The sequence below is a fragment of the Ictidomys tridecemlineatus genome, chromosome 5, assembly GCF_052094955.1.
Source record: "Ictidomys tridecemlineatus isolate mIctTri1 chromosome 5, mIctTri1.hap1, whole genome shotgun sequence".
NCBI lineage: Eukaryota > Metazoa > Chordata > Mammalia > Rodentia > Sciuridae > Ictidomys > Ictidomys tridecemlineatus.
The window spans coordinates 182,419,598-182,440,728 of record NC_135481.1 but is presented as its reverse complement, the minus strand read 5'-3'; positions in this window follow the sequence as shown (position 1 = coordinate 182,440,728).

The window sequence follows — 21,131 nt, the reverse complement described above, 5'->3', positions numbered from 1 at the left end:
TAGCTCACTGGTATAGCACCCCTGGATTCAAGCCCCAGTACCAAAAACCAAACAAAATAAAGTAGTCTTTTATATCTATCAAGTGAGAAAAAAGTTGTTATTGCTGATAAGAATGTAGACTATCTGAATCCAGCTCAGGCATTTCTGATATCAATGTGAATTAGTAGTATAGCTTTTTTGGAAAGCAATTTGTAAGGATCATTAAAAATTAAAAATATACATATTTTTGACCCACTTATTTTTCTCCTGAGAAATATATATAAACACACACACACACACACACACACACACACACACACACACACACATGCATACACATAACTAAAATGTAAGGGCATATTCATTGCAGGATTTTTAACAGGTTCAAAAACTAGAGTGCTGAACTAAATACTAGTCAGAAGTATATGGATTGGATAGATGATGATACATTGATAAGGGAATACTATGTCACCCCATTATGAGAATACGTTAAATTCAGACCAAATGCCTTGAAAGAATGGTCACTATCTGGTGAAGAGAAAAAAGTAACACATAGAGAAGCAGCATGACCATGGCCATTTAAAAAACAATAATAATAAGGGGCAAAAATCTTTGTTCTCTAGATCCACATTAGCACCTGAATCTCTAGCAACACTGAACCTGGAGCAGGCTGTAAGGAAAGCAATTAGTATTATTTATCTGGGGCAGGAGAGTGAAGGAAGAAGACAAATTCAAAACATTTAAGGAAAACCCACCAGAAAGATGGTATTAGAATATCTAAAATAAGAAATGACTTCATTATATATATTTTTGTAATATGCATATCCTGTGTATAATACACAACAATAAAGAAATGCATGGAAAGATGATCAATACCACAATGATTCTTGTTATCTTGATCCAAAAAAAAAATTCAAGGGAACATTATATTTTTAAAATATTTTATCCTTTAGAATAAAAATATATGAACTCTATAATTACAAGCAGTTATGAAGCTAATTTAACTACTGAAAAACAAGGAAGAAAGAAAAGGTTTCGTTTCTTCCAGTTGTCCACATAAGCTGCTTTGGCCACCCCCATATGAACCCACAAAAGGGAATCTGTAATGGTTTCAATATAAGGTGTCCCCCAAAAGGTCCTGTTTGAGACAGTACAAGAATATTCAGAGGCAAAATGATCTGATTGTGAGAGTTGCCAACTAATCAGTGGATTAATCCACTAATGTGGATTGGTTGGGAGGTAACTCTAGGCAGGTAAGATGTGACTGGAAGAAGTAGGTCACTGGAGGTGGGTCTTTGGGGATTATATTTGACGAGAAACCAACTAAAACTGCATCTTGGGAGCCAGGAAGAGAAATCCCTATGTAGAGCGACACTTCCCATCTGAGGCCATCTCGAGGTCTCCTGCTTACCCTTTCATCTTCTGCTCAGTGTTGTCTTCCTAGAATGGCTTTTCCTGACCACTTCATCCATTTCGCCCTATCATGAATCATTCCTCAACTTTTTCCTTTGATTTTATGTAATATGAATTACAAGGTATTTGTTGGTTTATTATACTTTAAATATCCAAAATCAAAGTGAGGATTTTTTGTTTTTTACTTTTTTCTAAGAATAAATTTTAAAATGCAGTTCAATTTCTATATTTTTCTTTGAAAAAAAATGAGTTCAAAAATATATTCAAAAAATATATTCATATTAAACCTGAAACTAGTCCCTTTGAAAATGTCTTTTTTTTCTCTGAAAACACATAGCTTTAGTGTGTCCCTGTAGGTTTGGTTATGAGATTTTGTATTCTTTTCTCATGTGTTCTTTTTTTAAAAATTACTTTTTAGTTGTAGGTGGACATAATATCTTTATTTTATTTTTATATGGTACTGAGGATCGAACCCAGTGTCTCACACATGATAGGAAAGTGCTCTACCTCTGAGCCACAACCAAGTCCCTCTCAGGCATTCTTTAAATATAATTTGTTGTTTATATTTTTTCTTATCAGTTGTTCCTTGATATACGTTGTTAAATAGAAATGTCTAGTTATGTTTTCAGGGGTTGGTATCACTTATTATTGACTTCCATTTTGGGTGGATGAGTAGGGTGTGATCAGAAAATGGGCCTATAAAAATATCTCCTTTGAAAATATATTCAAGGTTTTCATTATTTGTTTATTTGTTTTTGGAACAAGGGATGAAACTCAGGGGGACTTAACCACAAAGCCACATTCCCACCCCTTGTTTATAATTTATTTAGAGATAGTGTCTTTCTGAGTTGCTTAAAGCCTCTCTAAGTTGTTGAGGCTGGCTTTAAACTCACAATCCTCCTGCTTCAGCCTCCGGAGCTGCTGGGATTACAGGCATGTGCCACCATGCTCAGTTGTATTCATATTTTGTATAGTTAAGTATATTAATTAGTTTTTGCAATGTTCTAAGGATATAAAAATGATGTAGATTTCTATTTTAAGCTAACAATTCTCTATAAATCTATTACATTGGGCTTGCTGATTATATTATTCAAATATTCTATTTTTGCTCACATGAATTTTTATATTCTAAAATAATTGCACTCAATTTTTCCCATGAAATTTGATTTTGACAAGTTATCCAATTTCTAGAGGTTTAACCCAATGTTTCTATTCTGCTGCTATACCTTACACCCTTTGTAAGTCCCTCGTATGAACTGTCACTTTTTATTCTTACATAATATCCTTTTGCCCTCTTTAATGGATATAGCCTTGATTTTTCTTTCTAATGCTTCCTTAGATTTGCATTTGCCTCATAACACATGATAATGAAATTTTTTCTTCTTCTGTTCTGGTCGCCTTCTTCTCCTGATAATTTAGAAGCTCTATTATGGGTTTCTGTTTGATTGTGATTCCCACTTCTAATTCTCACAATTAAACCTGTATTTCCCCACTAACACTCCACAGACCCACTCCCCCAGGCCTATCAAGATAAGTGCCATAGAACAGCTTTGTTTTTTCCTTACCGGGAGACCTGCAAATTGTAGTAAACCCCTCTGAACTTGAACTTGGAGATACTGCAGTTTGTGAGAAGCTCCAGACCTCCTTCCAGTCCAGTTCTGGAGCAGGGTTAGGTATACGTTCTTTTCTTTTATAAGAAGTGGTTGTGGTTAGAATATGACTAGCTTGTGATCATCTGGAACTTTCTTGATTCAGACAAAATTCAGTAGTGTAGAGCATACTTTTTCCCCCAGAACAGACCTAAAATATTGTATTTTTATATTTAATTTAATTAGCAATAGCATGCACCTGCATTTTTCACAGTTGGATTGTTGGCATCCCATTTATCCTATTATGGTAGAATATTATTATATTTTAAGTTGCTGGTCTTTGCTCCTCCCTCTGTAGCTTATGCCCACCCCTGAATTTTACTAAAAGGAGTTGTTTGTTTATTTTTCTTTGATGGGGTAGGCATTTTATAAAAACATCTTCCTTTGCTCGGGTGTTTTGTGTATTTTCTTCTCCAGGAAGGTTTACTTAAGAATTATGTTACAAATTCACAGTAGCATCATCATTGTCTAAATATCTTCTAACTTTATATCATTTATATGCTTTGTCTTTTGATTTCCTATAGTCATCTAACCAGAAACCTATAACTCCAGTCAAACCATGAGAAAAATCAGATACACCCAAATTGGGAACATTCTAAAAACTAACTTATCCGTATTCCTCAAAAATTTAAAGACCATAAAAATCAAAGAAAGACTGAGGAAGTTGTCGCAGACTAGAGTAGATTATGGAGATAGGGTATCAAAATGCCATGTGGCCTCCTGGATCAGACTGCAAAGCAAACAAACAAGTTGACATCTTAATGGGACAGAAATCGAGTAAAATTCAAAAGAAGTCCGAAGTTATCACCAAGAACCAAGGTTTTCTTACTTTTGACAAATACACCATGTTAATATGTAGTGACAACACTAAGGCAAAGTGAAACTGAATTGAGAGGTTTGGGGGACTGTCAGTGCTTCCTTTGTTAATTTTTTTGTAAGTCTAAAATAATTCAAAAATTAAAGGTCAATTTAGAAAAATCTTCCCATAATCTAAATAGTACAGTTGACCTCACCTCAGGTCTACACTGGGTGCATTTTAATTATTTCCACTTTAGAGTCAGTGGCTTAGAAAGATAGGCATACTAGGAAGGTGGTGCTGACACTCACATTTATTAAGCCCCTACTATATACACCAAGGGCATGATAGTTCGACTCTTGTCCCAAGATGAGGTACAACCCTTGTCATCACTAGAAAACAGTTTCCTAGAGCCATCTGTCTTTAGGATGATTTCTTCTCCTCTGTGTCTACAATCTCTGTAAAGTTTAATCCATAATTTGAAGATTTCATTCCCCACAACCCTGAGTTTGACTTTTATTCTTACTTTTGCTTGTTTGCTAGTCGTTGTTTCTTCAGTGACTTTTTTTTTTTTTTTTTTTTTAGGATGAGGTGGTAAGTTTACTGCCAATATTTCAGTTAAATGAAAGAGCCTCTGCAACAGTTTCTCTGTGCAAAGACTGAGTTGTGCCAAGGACCTGAGACCCAGCTGGTTGTACACCTTCATCCCTGCCCTCAATCAGTGCCAAACAGGATGGGGTAGAACAATGGAAGATAGATAGCATCAGTTTCTTAGCCAACAAAATGTGCAAGAAACTGTATTTCCCCTTCCCCGGAAACTTGATGGGAATCCTAGAATCGAGCATGTGCTAGAGTGATAGGGTTTGGGAAAGGAAAGAGGAGAAGAGGTCTACCCAGAGCCAAGGGTCTTGCTCTCTCCTGCCTTCTTCCTTTGCAGGGAAGGAAATGGGCCATTAGCAAGTGTGGGTTCATTCCTGTCAAATTGTAGATAATTCCCGTCAGCCGTGGTCCCATCATTGTTGGATGGGCCCTTGGAAGTTGAGTGTGTCCTCTGTGCTTGGGAAGCTAGAGGGTTGGGTTTGGGCTACGGCCAGATCTTCTCTGGCCATCCGTGTATCCTGCCTTGAGTTGCAGCAAAATAGAAAGCAAGATTTTCTCTAGGATGCCAGGCTTCTCCAAGTTAGGTGATCATTCATGTGTTCTCTTTGCAACTGAGTCTTTAAAAATTATTTAGGTCAATTTAAAAATCTCTGACCAGATGAAACATGTTTTTATGGTAATTACAATGCTTTCTCTTCCTGGGGTGCGGGGGAGAATGTTCTTCCTACATTCTCCTTAAGCATTATTTATTGAAGGCTTTCTTAGTTGCATATCAAAAGAATTGGATTCTCAAATTTTTCACAAAGTAGGTGCTCAGAAAAATATTCTCTTCTGATGGTTGTAGAAATTCATTTAAAAGTATAATATAGGTTTCTTTATTGTGATATTAATGTTCACTACCTCCTGGGTGACATGTGACAAGAGATGTGACACAGATGGCTGATAGAACTTAGAGGTAAAGAATAGTGTGAAGAAATTTCCTAAATATTTGAACTAAAGGAAATATCTGTGAGTTGTTATTTACATAAAAAACATGAGACGAATACCACTGTATTATTAAAACTAAGCTCCAGCTTGCTTTTCCTATCTAGTATATTTGTATGACATGCAGATCACATCAGAGGAGACTGAAACATATCAATGAGAACCACATTCTTGTCTTGCACAGCTAGAGCCACAGTGTCACAAGCTAAGGGACGCATCTCAAGAGAAGGAATTTTTGTTACATCTTGAGGCAGAGTTCATGTCCATAGTAGGTAGACACATAGACAGGTAGACACATCTGAAGGTAGACACATAGACAGGTAGACACATCTGAAGGTAGACACATCTGAAGCCTTGGATGCTTTACTAGTTAATAATATTTCAGGATAGAAAAATATTTATTTTCTGGAAGCTTGTTTCTGGAGTTCGGACCCTAAATACAAGGCTTCTTCTGGTTACTGTGTTCCTTTGAAGCAAGTCCAAGGTTTCATTTTCAATCAGAAAATAAACCAAAGGGGGGGGAAAACACAGCCAAAATTCTTAGGAATGACTTGGGTCTTTGTTGTCTCTCTGCCAACAACTTTTTATTAGTTATATAAAAACTCAGGAATTGTACAAGTATTAAGAAAGAACCCAGGATAAAATTCACCAGAGAGAAAGATAAGGGAGAGGGGTAAAGTTTCCCTTCCTTGTGTTAAAGCTTCCCGTGCGAGGGCAATGGGTACTGAGTCGGGCTCCAGAACAAACTTCCACCTCTGACAGTCCCCAGGAATTAGAGAAAAACTCTCCCAAAGTGTAGGACATTTCTGGTTAATATTTTGTAGGATGTTTGGAATTCATGGAATCAAAATAAGCAAGCATTGAATGAAACAATTTGAAATCAAGAGGGGGGGGGTGAAAAATTGAGAAGTTGCTTTATTGTCCTGATGTTCAAATAAGAAACCTGTGGTAAATTATTTAAAATATGTACATCAGTACAGAAAATACCCATAGGAATTTAAAAGCATTTAAAGAGTATGGAAAAAGGACTTTGAAGTTTAGAAGTCAATAATGAGAAGCCAAGAGGAATTCAGAACATATCTACGTGCTAGAATATACACATAATATGTGTACATATACACCTTATAGTTAGGCAGGTAGATTGATAAATATGATATGATATCTCAGAAAAATGCAAAACAGATCAGAAGCAATAAAAGAATAATAATAGAAGAAAATATTTTTTATTTAAAAGGAAAAAAATCAATCTGCTAACTAAAATAGCTCACCAGTTGAGGGGGGAAAATGAATAAAAATAAAAACAAAATTAAAACCCCAAGTATGAAGCATAAACCCTAAATGGAAGTGAGAAGGGAAAGTACATTGATTGAAATGGATCTCAAATCATAGCAGCTTCATATTTTGACCATCGGCCACTCATGTCTGAAAAGTCAGAAACTAGAAAATTTGTAGGCAAAAGGTATGGTCGCACCCTCCACACCCAAGGCATTCTGTGTGAAGGCAAAGGAAAACCATTCTCAGCCAGGCTAAGGCTCAGAACAGATGCAATCTGTGTTCTCTTGCTGAGAAAATTACTCTAAGTCACTCTACCTGAGCAAAAGATAAATCAATATAAACAACTCAAGAACGAGGAAGTCGTGGTAATAAAGGATTGATGGTGTCCCTTTGGGTATTGTACTTCTTAGTCTGTATTGAGTTCTTTCCACTGCTTGACGAATAGTGGGGTATATGGCATGTGGCAAGCTCTTCCTTTTAAAAGGCAGAGACATCGCACTTGTAGAACAGGACAAATGGCCTTGTCCCCTCCCACCACCCCCAGAGGGAGAACCAGAGGAGAGCTCCATCAGAATATTTTCCTGCTTTCCATCTGCCTGAGCTGCAGTTAGCAAGGGTCTAATCAGTCAGCCCCGGGAGCGAGCCTGGATCTCGGGCTGGCTTTTGCAACACACTGCACAGATCTGTCTGTGTCCCACTGAAATGAGAAATGAAAAAGCAAGGGATGGATTCTATGGTTGCAGTTCTTTTTTTGTCGCTTATATTTTTGTCAATCAAAAAATAAGCTCTCTAGATAAAACTGATGCAATCATTACCTGATTTGTTTTCATTATCGCTTTCTCTTTCCCATGTCGTGAACAAATGAATACATCAGACAATGGGAACTTCATATGAAACTCGCCCTGAGATGCATGTTGGAAGTCTCATTTCTTCACATTCTGGCCAAAGTTTTCTTGTAAAAAAATCCTTTCTAATCACTGAGAAGAATTCTCAGTAGTTGGAAAAATGCGTATTTTTATCCAAAGCACTTATATATATCATACCCAAAGTAACTGATCTTTGATTTGAAAGTTTCCTAGTATTTTCAGTCCAGCTGGGACAAACTGCCTTCTGAATGGTGCTAATGAATTCAGATGCATTCTTTCCTAAAGCACACACACAGTCACAAGCAGTCAGAGGCTGTATAATTACCAGGAGATAAAGAGTTTGTGCATCGAGAACATAGAAGAAAATCCTTATATAGTAAATCCCTTGCAAAAACATGGGAAGCCCCAAAATCGCCCCTCACCAGTTGGGAAGGAATACAGACTCCCTGCTCCTTTACGATTCTCCCCTCAGCCCTTATTCTGTAATCATCTCATAATCATGAAAATTTGGCATTTTAATTTCATCGCTAGGGGAAAAATGTGGATGTTGGCACTACGACAAGTATAACAGTATAAAAGGACAATTACCTTAGGCTCATACTCTTTTTTTTTTTCTTTTTGCAGATTTCCAAGAAAGACATAAATTTTCAAGGTCCATACGAAATTTTGCAGGGGCTTCTTACACATAATCTTTCACTGCATTAAATGCACCCAAATATGTATGCTCCAAACTCAACTTTTTCTCTTGGAAGTCTCACATCAAATGCACTTTGAGCATCAGCTATGCGCCAGGTACTAGGGTGACCACTGGGAAGCAGCGTGAGCTGGCAGTGACAAATGGCAGCTCTGAGCACAGGTAGTGTGGGTTCAAATCCCAGCTACTATTTGACAGCTTATATGACCTTGGATGTGTTCTTTATCTTCTCTGAATCTGGTTTTCTTATTTATGAGATGAGGAACATACTAAGGTCAACTTTGGCTTTTGCAAGGATTACAGGAAAACATAAAATGTTCAGATTATGACTATATCCACTTCTCAACAGCTATTTTCCACTACTTCAACAGTCAAAAGGAAGAAGGATACCCATATTTTAAGATTTCAGGAGTCCATATGGAAATTGCATAACTCAAAAGAAGCCACAGTTGGATCTTCTAGTAATGATTCAGCTTTGCTATTTATGGACTCACTGAATCCAAGCTTCTTCAATGTTCCAACAATCCATTGTCTTCCCAACTGTACTCTTCACTCACCAACAGCAGATATTGGCTCCCATAAACACTGTGACCTGAGGATTGTAAACATGTCTGAGGCAATATTTAAAATGGCCACAAGCCATCCTGTCTTTTGGCTAGGAATTGCTCATGTTGTCAGGATTAGACCGTTGGCTCTACCATGTTCACATGACACACTCCAACAGTAGGATGTACAGCAAACCAAATAGCAAAACTATTAAATATTCTTGAAAAACTGAACAAATGAACAAATTGGCCATGTCACTCCTCTGGGACATGGCCAATTTGTTAACAAAGTTTCAGGGACACCAGTCTAACTTGCTATTCATGTAAACACTTTGAAAGTTTCCGTTACCTGGGAAGAAGGACACCTTGAACTTAGATGGCTTATTTTAATGGACTCTTACTTTGTGTACTTATTCAGACAGAATTGAAGATTTAAACAATAGTTTCCTGACACTGGCTCCAGCCAATTGTTAAATATTTGGGATTTTTACAACCCAGTTGTTGCAACTGTTAGCTTGAAATTGGTCGTGGTGGGGATATTTGCACCATGAAAATCAGTAAATACTACAAATTTCCACACCTAGAAAATCTGTTTACAAACATACAACTGAGCTTTAGTATTTTCCACTACAGAAAGTTCTGAAGAGGTAGATGTTCTGAACTACCTGGAGATGGATAGATAGATATAAATATATTTATATATGAATGCACATTTATATATAAATATGAAAATATAAATATATGCTATAGAAGCATATAATAAACATATTTATGTAAATATACATTTACCTGAAATAAAGATTTTTGGTTTCTATACAAAATCTAAGGAATTTCACCCTCTACTGCAGGCTTGATGTGTATATTCTGGAAGAAAAAAATAAGTCACTATAAAACTGAAATGTGCATTGAAAGAAAGTATAAAAGCAAAAACATACCTGAAAGATAGTAAGGAAAGGAGAATGAAGAATAAGGTGTAGAAATGAAACCAAATAACTTATGTAATCAAATGGGCATCTTGCTGAGATAATAAAAGCATGCCAAGATCCATGATATTCAGCTAATCCTACCCCTATGGATGAGGTGGAAGGAGTGGAATGGGAAGTGGGCTAAAGTAACTTCAGAGAGTGTGATATAAGTAGATACACAAATTATTGAAGGAGAGAACTGTGTCTTATTGGTTTCTCTGCCCCTATTATTTATCACAATTCGTGGCATAGAGAAAATATTCAGAGCATGTTTCTGGACTATACAAGTGAGTAACTGAAGAGAATAGTAGTCATACAATCATAATCATAATATCTTTAATCTTATTGGTGGCCATAGGGATACTAATTAGATTATTTCAAATAAAGTAGATGACATCGCTGCTTTGTTTGGAGTCCTCCACTGGTTTTCCATCCCATCTAACATCACTTGCCCTGGCTCCAAACACCGTGGTGACTGTCACCTGCCTGCTTCTCACCTGCTCCTCTGCTGCCAGTCACTTGGCTCTGAGTTCCCTTTACCTTCTTCACTTTTGAGCATCTCCTTCCTGGCTCATGTTCTCCAGGCATTGCACTCTTTCTTAAGACCTTGACTTGGCTCACTCCTCGCCTCATGCCAGAATGATGGACATCTCTTCTGAAAAAGTTCTCTAGCCAAAACTACTAAAAAAGGGAACTACCTTCGCCTCAACAATGTCTGATGTCCTTAACCTGTTTTATTTTCTAGATAGTACTCAGCACTTTCTATTATGTCTTTTTTGGTTATTTGTTAATCGTCTTCATCTCTTTGAGGCTCAGTGAGGCTAGGATCTTTGTCTCTCTTGTGATCTACTGTCTCTTGGTGCCTGAATAATGCCTGACACAGCAGAAACTCATTAAATTTTCAGATATTTGATGAATGAATGAGTCAATGACTTTACTTAAAAAAAGCTTCAGAAGCAATTGGCCAATACAATATGAACTAAAGGAGTATCCTAATTTAGAGGAAATAAATAACTCTGCTACTTACTTCCCCAGGCAAGCTGAGGAATACCTCCCCCGCCATTAAACGTGACCACTGTTCAGTCTGAATCTCCAGTTATCTTCCAGGTTCTGAAAGACAGTCACATGACATTTTCAGGTTCATTGTGCAGGCCACTGCAACTTAACATGTCTAAAAGCTAACTGAATAAACTCTTCTGATCTCAGTTCATGACATTGACACGTCAGAAACCTTAGACTTCATAATTTATTTTTCAAACTGCCACCTTGGATACCTTATTCTAAAATGAGAGTAACAGTGTCATGTCCTTGATAGATAGAAATCCTCTGGTTCTTGTAGGTTAATGCTCAGACCCCTTAGGATGGCATCCAAGCTATGGCTTTGACTTAGACCATCTTTTCCAATTTTATTCCCAACCTTATACCTCCTGCCAATTCTGACTTTCAGTGTCTTGGATCCTTCACGTTTATTCTGGCCATCATCTTTCTACCTTCCACAACCACTGATTAGGTTGCCCTACCTCTCTCTGCCTGGCTTACGAACAGTTCTTCCCCTGGCTCCAACATCGCCTCCGATGGGAAGCCTTTCCTGACAACCACGAAGCTGATTTATTTGCCTTCTCTTGATATGTCTTTTGGAAAGACTACATGGGCCCCTGTTTCTAGCAGAGTTTTCCTCTTGAAAAAGCTCCAATACAAGTGTTAATCTCCAGAGTACACATATTTAACCCCTATCACTGAATGGCTGAGTGTATAAGGAAATTCTTTGCAAATGCTGAGAAGAGAGGGCCAAAGGCCTAATTAATTTTTCAACACTGAAGTCTGAGTTTTACAATTTGTCCCATTTTTATGGTAATAAATTTCTCTAAAACAAGCAAGGCCTGGCGACTGGGCAAAGGGCCAGCAACTCTCACTTGGCAAAGAGTTCTCTTGACTCAGGCTATGTATATTTGGAGAACAATGCCACAGGTCAGATGTCAACATTAGCCCAATTCTCTTCTAATAGAGAATGTGGGTCTTCCGTTTGTGCTATCTGCCAAGAGATAGCTATGGATACATCTCTGGCTTTAATTCTATCCTCGACAAGTATTTTGGTTCTGAGTTCCTTTCAGTACTTTGAAGTTCAATGCATGGACTGGTAGAACTGGTCATTTTGGAATAATAACCTTAGCAGTTACTTGTACTTTTGCTTCAGATAAGCAAAACCCATACCTCCCATACCAATTTATAGTTTGTTTTCATCTTTTATCAAATCCTAGCTGCTCAGAGGTAATCTAAATATCTGTAGTGCTTTCTATTTCATTCTGGAGTAAAAAAAAAAAAAATTAGGTATCAGTGTTCCAAGCAGTCAGACTTGCATTTGTGAGTTGCAGTTGAGAATAGAACTAATTGCTGCCCTATTTCTAAGGCATGTGCTGTGCACCCCTTTCTTGTTTGCGTGGCTGTCAGGATTAAAGTCCACATTGGGGTGCTGGTATGAGGAAGAGGATGCTATATCCCTAAGCTGCTGGAAAGCAAAAATTTCCCTTTTTTCCCCCCAAGTATAATGGTATATTCCTGTGTAACCACAAAGTTAGCCTTTTAAAAATGACATAATGCATTATCTTGAAGTTTAGATTAGAGGTCTGGGCATAACACAGCTAGATTCTCTGTTCATGACCTCACCTGGCTGAAATGAGGTACCAGCAAGGCTGGAGTTCACCTTTGAGGCATAATTCCTCTTCTAAACTTACTGTTTGTTGGAGGAGTTCATTTCCTTATGGTTGTTAGACTGAAATCCCCATTCCCTTGCTGGCTGTTAGACAGGGGCCACTTTCAGCTCCTAGAGAGTCTGCCACTTTTCTTGCCTCATGACTCCTCCATTTTCAGGCCAGCAGTGATGACTTGAATCTTTCTTGTGCTCCCAATCTCTGACTTTGAGATGCTAGAAAAAATATTCCTGCACAGTCAAGCTCACTCAGATAACTTCCCTATTGGTTGATTTGGAACTTTGACCACATCTGCAAATGCTTTCCCAGTAAGCACACATATTAGTGTTTGATTTAATGACTTGGAGTAGGAGTATGTAAACCAAGGGCCAGAATTCCTAGGGAAGGGGACACCTTAGAATTCTGCCTCCGACACCTCCTCAGAGTACTCAAGAAACTGTATCTCAAAGAGAGCATTTCTTTTCTGTCTCACCCTGAGTTTGCATATAGCTAGTATTTTTCTGCACATCTTTGCCTGGAAATCCTGCAGGCTTCTTAGAACTTATGTTCTCCTTTTGTAGTATATGGTAGAATAGAGGAAAATAATTTGGAGAAAGAGACAAATCAGATAGAGCAGAAGCACATTGGAACCAATAAAGAATGCTGATTGTACCTATGTTACAGTGAGATATCATGACAGGGTTTTAGGTAAGTGAAATATGATAGGATGTGTTGGGAAGGTGAAGGAATGGATGTGAAAAGATCCATGCAGAATGGTTGCAATGTTCAAGTGGAAAACAGTGGTGGCCTGAACTACAGTAGTGTCAGTGGGATGCGAAAGATGCCTCTACCCTGGTAAAGACTAAGTAGACATGCTGGGCATCCTCTGATCTTCTCTTTCAGGTTGCTTAATACATTATTTTGGAAATATCACTCAGCTTCTCACTCTTTCTTCTCTGGAAAGAGAGGCTTAGACTATTTTATAATATTGTGTCGCCTGCATAGTGCCTGGCACTTAGTAGATGATCAATAAATGCTTGTGATTCAATAATTGAGTTCTGTATACCTCAATGAATCTCAGCACCACATTCAGCGTCCCCCCCGCCCAAACCCGCCCTTTGGAAGTCTTTGCTGGACTTGTTCTTGCTCTCCCTGCCTCAGTTCAGAGAATGACACAACATCAGGTCAGAGGGCTAGTCTACCCACTCAAATTGGACTTCCCACCTCGCAGCTCATCTTGGCTTTGGTCAGTGGCTGAGATTGGATAAGCCTCATCATGCCATAGATTGAACTCAACATTCACTCTCTCCCCCTACCCAAGAGACTGTAATAAAATCCACTTTGACTCCATATTCCTGATCCTCCATCTCCTCTTCTCTAGCGTGTGGTCAGCCTTGGTCACAGTGCCATTACTGGCCTTCTCGACCACTTCACCAGAGCATGAAGACAGGAGCTCCCACAGCCCTAGAGTCACTGGGAGAGAACATTACATTTAATATAGATTTGGATCCTCTCCAGATCCAGGATCCCAAAACCCCTCAGGGTGGGGGGTCTGATGAGTCTTGTTCAAATGCTTCCAGTCTCCCCGAATCCATCCTCAGCACGCCTGCTGATCTCTGCTGGGAAAGTTCTGTGGAGATTATTTTACTCGTGGAGTTTACAGACCTCACTCAGATTTTGCTTTCAGTGCTTTTAGAGAATAAGCCGGTTGCTCCCGTACCCTCCTGGCCCCTTTGAATGAGGGTCTAGGGAACTGTTTGTGTTTTGTTACTAAGACTGTTGTTGAACTTGAGGCTCCAGCCACAACAAGACCCTCTTGAGTCCCGGCAACCAAATCCCACATGGCCTCACTCTGTTGGTTTTGTCCTCTTCATCCCGGTCCCTTGTGGACAATTCATAAAATTAGGAAATTACGAAAATAGAGACTGAAAAAGACCTAGAAATGCTTAATAAGGAAAATCCCTTCATAGAAATGGGACCTCAGTTTACAAATTTGCCAAGGGAATTTGAACTGTAGACACACGAGGACTATAAATAATCAACATCCCTTCTTTTTCTGTCTTGCCACACATAGTAGGTGCTAAATGAACGTTCACTTATTTCCTCAGATGGATTTGAGGCGGGGGAAAACACTATGGATTGAAAGACAATTTCTATTCCTTAAATGACTGGAAATCTGATGGGAGACGGATCCAAGATCCTCCTCACTGGAATTTTTCTTGTATCCCTCCGTCCTGTTGAATCTCTCTGCTCTGGACCCATAGATTTTTTTATTCCCATCCCCAGAAGGAGGAGGGATGCTGTTTGAATGAGGTGGCAGATCCTCCCTTTCTTCCAGTTAATATGATCGTCTCCTCCTCGTGTGAAATATCACCCTTATAAACATTTTACTAGCAGGTTTATTTGAAAAGGAGAAACCCTTTTCAGTAGAAGAGATGAAGCCCTGGTTCTGATTTTCTCCATGAATGTTCTGAATCAGCCAAAAGGATACCTATACCCAATAGACATCAAGAATGGAAAAGAATGGAATTTCCTATAAACTTGTGTAAGGCAAAAAGCAAAGCTGGGCTGTATCTTCAGTGTGACCACAACTTTCACTTTAAATAAGTTTTACTTAAATCACAGTGTTTGAAATTTACTTCCAGGATCTGCCAGACATTAAGGCTTTCTGCTTTTATAGAAAAGATAGTTCCTTCCTAACTGGCTCACGGGGGACAACGGGAGGCATCTGGGCACCATGTGAGGCAGAAACCCCCTTTAATGTCACCTCTCCTGGGCTGAGAAGCCAGCCCTGCACTCTGGCCTGGGTCTTGACTTCACCTTCTTGGCTTTCAGCTAAAGAAACAGTGATCATAAACTGTTCTCAGCCTGTGTCCTAAAAAAGGCTGTAAGATTTTTGTCATAGGAGAGATATCTTATTCAATCTTGTTCCCATTGGATAGGACCCTGGTACAAAGACACAGGGTTGGGGGTGAGTGGAGTCTGTAGAACATGCTGAAATAGGAAATATGAAAGTAAAAAAGATTCAAAACCAAACTGAACTATAACCACCCCTCAATCTCCAGCAAGGCACGGTGCTCATCCCCCTCTTTAAGAACAAACCAGCAGAGCTAAGGGTGGCTGACGTAGTTAAGCCATGAAATCTGTGCTGGAATCCTTGTCACTAGATGTATCCCAAGCTCAGAGAAGGCCACCAGATCATCGTCACCTTTTCCACACCGGAATAGGGGCCGTGAGAGCTGTGAACCTGCTAATTACAAGTTCAGAGAGCATCAGAGAGAGGTGATAATGATGTATGAAAAGTAATTGTTCATTTAGTGAACAAATTAGACACTTCACATATTTTGTTAATTTTTGCAACTTAATCTAAGAGTCGAGGCTGAGAGGTTTGGTTGACATTTTATACCATCAAAGTCACGCCCAATTTTCATCATACAGAACAGCATCATTATTGTGTGTTACAGACAGGTTCTCAAGTGCATAGAGAGACTCCGGACGCCTCTCCTCAATTACTGAGCAAAACCTTCACCTGTGAAGAGTAGCGCTGAGCTTGATGTAATACAAGTATATTGTAGAGTCCAGGCATGGTACAGAGATTCTTTTTGTTTTTTTTTTGTTTTTTTTTTTACTTTTTACTTTATTTTTTTCTTACTTTAAATGATTTGATTTGCCCAGCTACCCTGCTCCCACACCCAACTACCCACATTTAATTTAGAGATGAGAAAATGAAAACTCAGAGAGTTTTAATAATTTGTCCTAGATACTAGGCTTAGGTTCTAGCAAAGCTGGTATTTGAAATTAGGTTTATCTGCTTTCGAAGCCCATTCTCAATTGAAACTTAATGGGGCTGTGCTTCTAGATGCCTGAGCAAAGACAAAGAAAAATGATCCGGGGATGAGAATGTGGGAAGCCTTTGCGGCCTCAAAATCTTGGTCCTCCCTAGGATGTGAGACGCTGCTGATTAGCACATCATGACTTCAGCATCCACAAACCCAAGGCATGTGGTGCAAACTAGTATTCCTCTGTGTACAGTGATGGAAAAATCTATATGGAAACTGATAGAATCAGTAGAATCAGTAGAACTGATTTTAAATGCAAGAGGATCCTGAAATGAAAATAATGATCTCCTTCTCCTCCCTTTTATCTTTCTCCTTCCTTCTCTTTCCCCCTCCTTCTCTAATTCTCTGCATACCTTGTAGCTCTCTTCAAATTGGTTATATTCTGTCCCACCGCTAACATCCTTTCTTTATTTGGAAATAGAGAAGCAGAAATGGCTACCCAAAGCTCCAGACTTATGACAGGCCAGCATTGCAGTGACAGAAGACAGAGGCTCTTTCGTTTTGTCAGTGTGAATATGTAGTATCTTCTAGAATGATCCTGATGGGCCCTTTGGGATCACAGGTTCATTCCATGTGTGGATCTCTATAAGCGAGGTCCCCCCGATGGTGGCCCACTCTGATGGCCTGATGCACTGGAAAAATGTGAGCTTCCATCCTTATCAGAGCCACGGGGGACAGGGCAGAGGTTATTTCTTAGGATGGGAGGAAACCTGTTATCATAAAAGGAGAGGGGGTGGTTCAAGTGAGATCATTGATACATAGTCACAAAGATATGTTTTGAGCCTAATCTGATTTTCTAGAGGCAGGTGTAGTCTCTGATTTCCAAAACAATTCTAAGTTAGGAATTATTCTCTGAAACCTCCAATTATAATATCATCTTCTTAAAACCAATGGCACCATGCTGACATATAAACTGGTATGGAAATCTCTCATGATTTGGTTAATGGTAGTTTTAATAACTATGAAAATGATACAATTTACTGAGCACCCACCACGTGGTGATGAACTTAGACTCTGAAGTCACAGATAGGTAGACTGGTTTCACACTAAGACCCCACTTGCAAGTCGGGGGGACATAGCCCAGAACTTCCATTTCCTCCTTTGCAGTATGAGCATTTGTCTCAGAGCACCTTAGTGATATTTAGTTAGAAACATGTCTATAAAGCGTTGGGGACATGGGGCTCAGCACATGTTCAGTATGCAGCTACTGTTTTCGTGTTCCCTTCATGGCTGGAGACATTTTATTTGACCTTAACAACTAACTAATGGGGAAAAGTTTGTCTTGGTTTCTTTCACAAATGAAGAAGTAGAGTCTTAGAAAGACTTGACTAATTTTTTCAAAGACTCATAACTCATCAGGGGTAGCCAGAGACTGGGAGATGTTCCTTAGAATTCTAAGCGCTATTTGATCACCAATGATTCACTGTCAGCATTGGACAAAATGTTGTGCTAGATTCTGATGAGGAATAAGACATTGGAAGCTGATTCTACACCTGAACATTGGAGGCCGAGGTGGACATTGGGAGACCCAGTGGTGTCCTATTGTTTGTCTCAATGATCATTCATCTTATTAATCTATCATCTTGCAGATAACATGGAGTACTTTTTGAACTCCTGCTCATACACTCCTGGGATGCAATGAAGTTGCTGTCTAGTGTTATTATTTCTGTAACATGCCATGAACATTTTGTAGGGTGAGGGGACTGAGAGGCCTGCACCTTTCTGCCAGCGGGCAGCTTCTCAAGGTTACCCAGTTGAGGGTCACAATGCCACAGAAGATAATTTTCGCGTGTTGAAGTGCTGAGAATGGGCCAGGCCGCCTCTGTCTTCCCCGTGTTGCTGCCGTGCCATCCCAAGCTGAATGTTCCCATCTGTGTTATTCTATTAACTGAGAAGGAAGGAATCTGTGCGTGAACTTGTCACATCTTGTGACCTGTTGCACACTGAGATGGGAAGTGGTGGCCGAATAAACAACATTCTTTTTCTCAGAGCCTTTCACGCCTGTGGAGGAAAATAAGAAGGTGGTATTTTCCCGTTCTGACTGCATGAAACTCACGGGTGCTATCCCTAAAATCGGACAGGGCCTCTGAAGCGGCACCTTTTGGAGAACTGAGGGGAAAGGGTGGCAGAACCTCAAAGGAAATTTCCCGTCTCTGCCAAAGCTCCAGATGGAAGACCTTCCCATGGAAACACTTGCTGGAGATGCTTTGCTGACACGGAGCACTGCCAAGGACAGGGCCTCTCTGGTGGGGCTGCTCTTACTGGTTTTCATGGGAGAATGCAAGGCTGAGGGGGTGGCAAAGGCCCCCAAAGAATATGCCTTGGTGGAAGGGCCCTGTGGGGACTCTGCTTAAAGAATCTCAGGGGGAAGTTCTGACCACAAGCTGATGGTGACAACTGGCTCCTTGCACATGGATTTTTTAAAGCAACGTGGCAGAACATTTATGGTGTCTTTCGTCCATGTTTCCTTTGTACAAGGCTTTTAAGGGAATCCAAGCTTGACTAAGTGTTAGACGCTGATTTAAAGCAAGAATATACTTGGGTATGAACTTCAAGAGAACTGGACTCCATCTCCATATTTCCTGATGGCGCCGGTTTGTACCAGTTTGCCTTGGCAGAAACTCAGTTAGAAGAGGAGAGACAGAAATAAAATAGAAAAGAAAAAAAAATTAAAAATAAAACAGAAATTCTTTTTTTTTTCCTTTCCCAAATTCAACTAAATTATACCCCCTGAAACCGGCAGAGACTAAAAACAATCTCAGGCTGTCTCTGCAGGACCCATCTCACGGGTTGCCTTGTCAAGACTAAGAGTAGATTCTGAAGGCCCCCAAGTTTTGCCCAGAAGAAGGGGCTCTCTGCCAAGTGGGACTACCATCAACAGGCATTGTCTGCTTCCTACTTCCCGTGTCCTCTCAAAAAAAGAAACACTCTGCTCCACGAAGACAAACACTGATTCCTGGATCTCACAGTCCCAGGGCATGTCATGACCCCTGAAACAATTTCCATCAGCAAGTATCCAAATATGCTGTTTTTCTCCTTGATTTCCTCTGTTTTTAGAATATGATCGTCCTTAGATGGAGACAGTGTTGGGCTCGTTCCAAGCACTCTGCTCTCTCCCCCACTATCACTAAGACTGCTGATGGGAATCAGTAAAGAGGGGCGAGCTGACAGGTTGGAATCCAAGAAGACTCTGACCCCAAGACTGGGATGCAAGGGATGCATGAGTCCCCCTGAAACACTCTGCCCTGGATCCACAGGTAACACTTGACTCTCAAATCACCTGAACACTTCTGTTGAAGGATTTGTAAGATCCCAACAACGGCAACCATAGGAGTGAAACAAGATAGTCGTCCATACCCTTGTGCCCTTTCTTATATATCATGACCTCCATGATTAAGGGTTTCCCTCGGCTCCAGGTAAGCAGGGACTCCAGGTATGTTCGTGGCACAGGCTGTGGTGATGGTTTTGTGGATACAGACATATCTAAACTTGACAAATTGTATACAGTGATTTGTAGTGTACTTTTGTCAATTGTACCTCAATAAAGTGATTCAAAAAATATTTATTCAAAGAACATTCACCGTGCACACTGTTCATAGAACACTGCAGTTGCCATTGGCAATATCCAAGTCATCGCAATGCATGATGGTTCCGTGGGACTTACAGACTTAAATAAGCAAGTGTTTTCAATGGAATGTAATAAGGATATTAGACATCTACTAAGACCTTCCTATGAACCAACCCTTAAATAAATCAGAAAATTTAATCAACTGTGTGAAAGAGGTGCTGTTGTTATTCCCATTTGACTGATGAGGAGACTGAACTCCAGGAGGTTGGCTAAGTTTCTCCAGAGCATCCTCCTGGTAAGTGATGCTTCTCGCATGCTCACACAGGTGGTCCCACTCCAGAGCATGTGTTCTTTCCATGGTACTGTGGTCCCCTGGGGAACTGGTGAAGGAGAATAACTTGGGACAGAAGGTGAAGTCAAGACACACCCTCACACACTGCATTTTTCTTTCGTTTTCAGTCCCTGCATATCCAGGGCCCCAACCCCAACTCTCTTGCCTGAACGCCACGTTGCCTCCATGTTCAACCTTCCATGGCTCATCTGCACCCACAGGGCCCCAGCTCCAAGAAGCCAACACTGGTTACTCTCCTCCTAAATTTCTGTGTCCACCTTGACTTTCTAGCACAGCAAAAGACCTCGCTTTCTCCTTGAAAAGGAAAATAGAGACTCCCAGTTGTGGTCTGGTTCAAATCTAAAAAATCGATTATAGGCTGAAATGTCAAAAAAAAAAATAAGAAAGAAAAAAAATACATGACCCTTTCTTCTGATGATGCATGGAAAGGTTGTCACTTATAACAAATATTCAGTAATTGCCTGTGTATTTATTAATTTCAGGTTATTTTTAAATCAACTAGAATACAAACTCCTCGTGGGTAAGGATGAAATCTCATTTATCACTGCCACCCTAATACTTAGTACAGAACTGTAACTGTTGAATCTGTGAACGGATCTCTGCCTCCACCCTCATTTCCTCCACGTCGGTTACCTACCTAACGGCTGTTAATTCTTCGTAATGCTTTGTGTGAGCCCGGTGTTTTTCCTAGGTCTGGTTGGTGCAGAGTTAAACAAGACACCTTACCCTTAAGAAGCTGGTAGTGTAGGAAAGACCAAGTGCTCTTCTCTTTTAAAATGTTCAATCAAGCTCTGCTCTGGTGGAGGCCCCCAGTCTTTGTAATATCCGAACTCCTGCCTGGTCCACAGAATGCTCCTGTCCTTGCTTGTCCCTCCCCCCTCATGGTTGAATGTGGGCAAGTGACATTGGTAGGACTCTG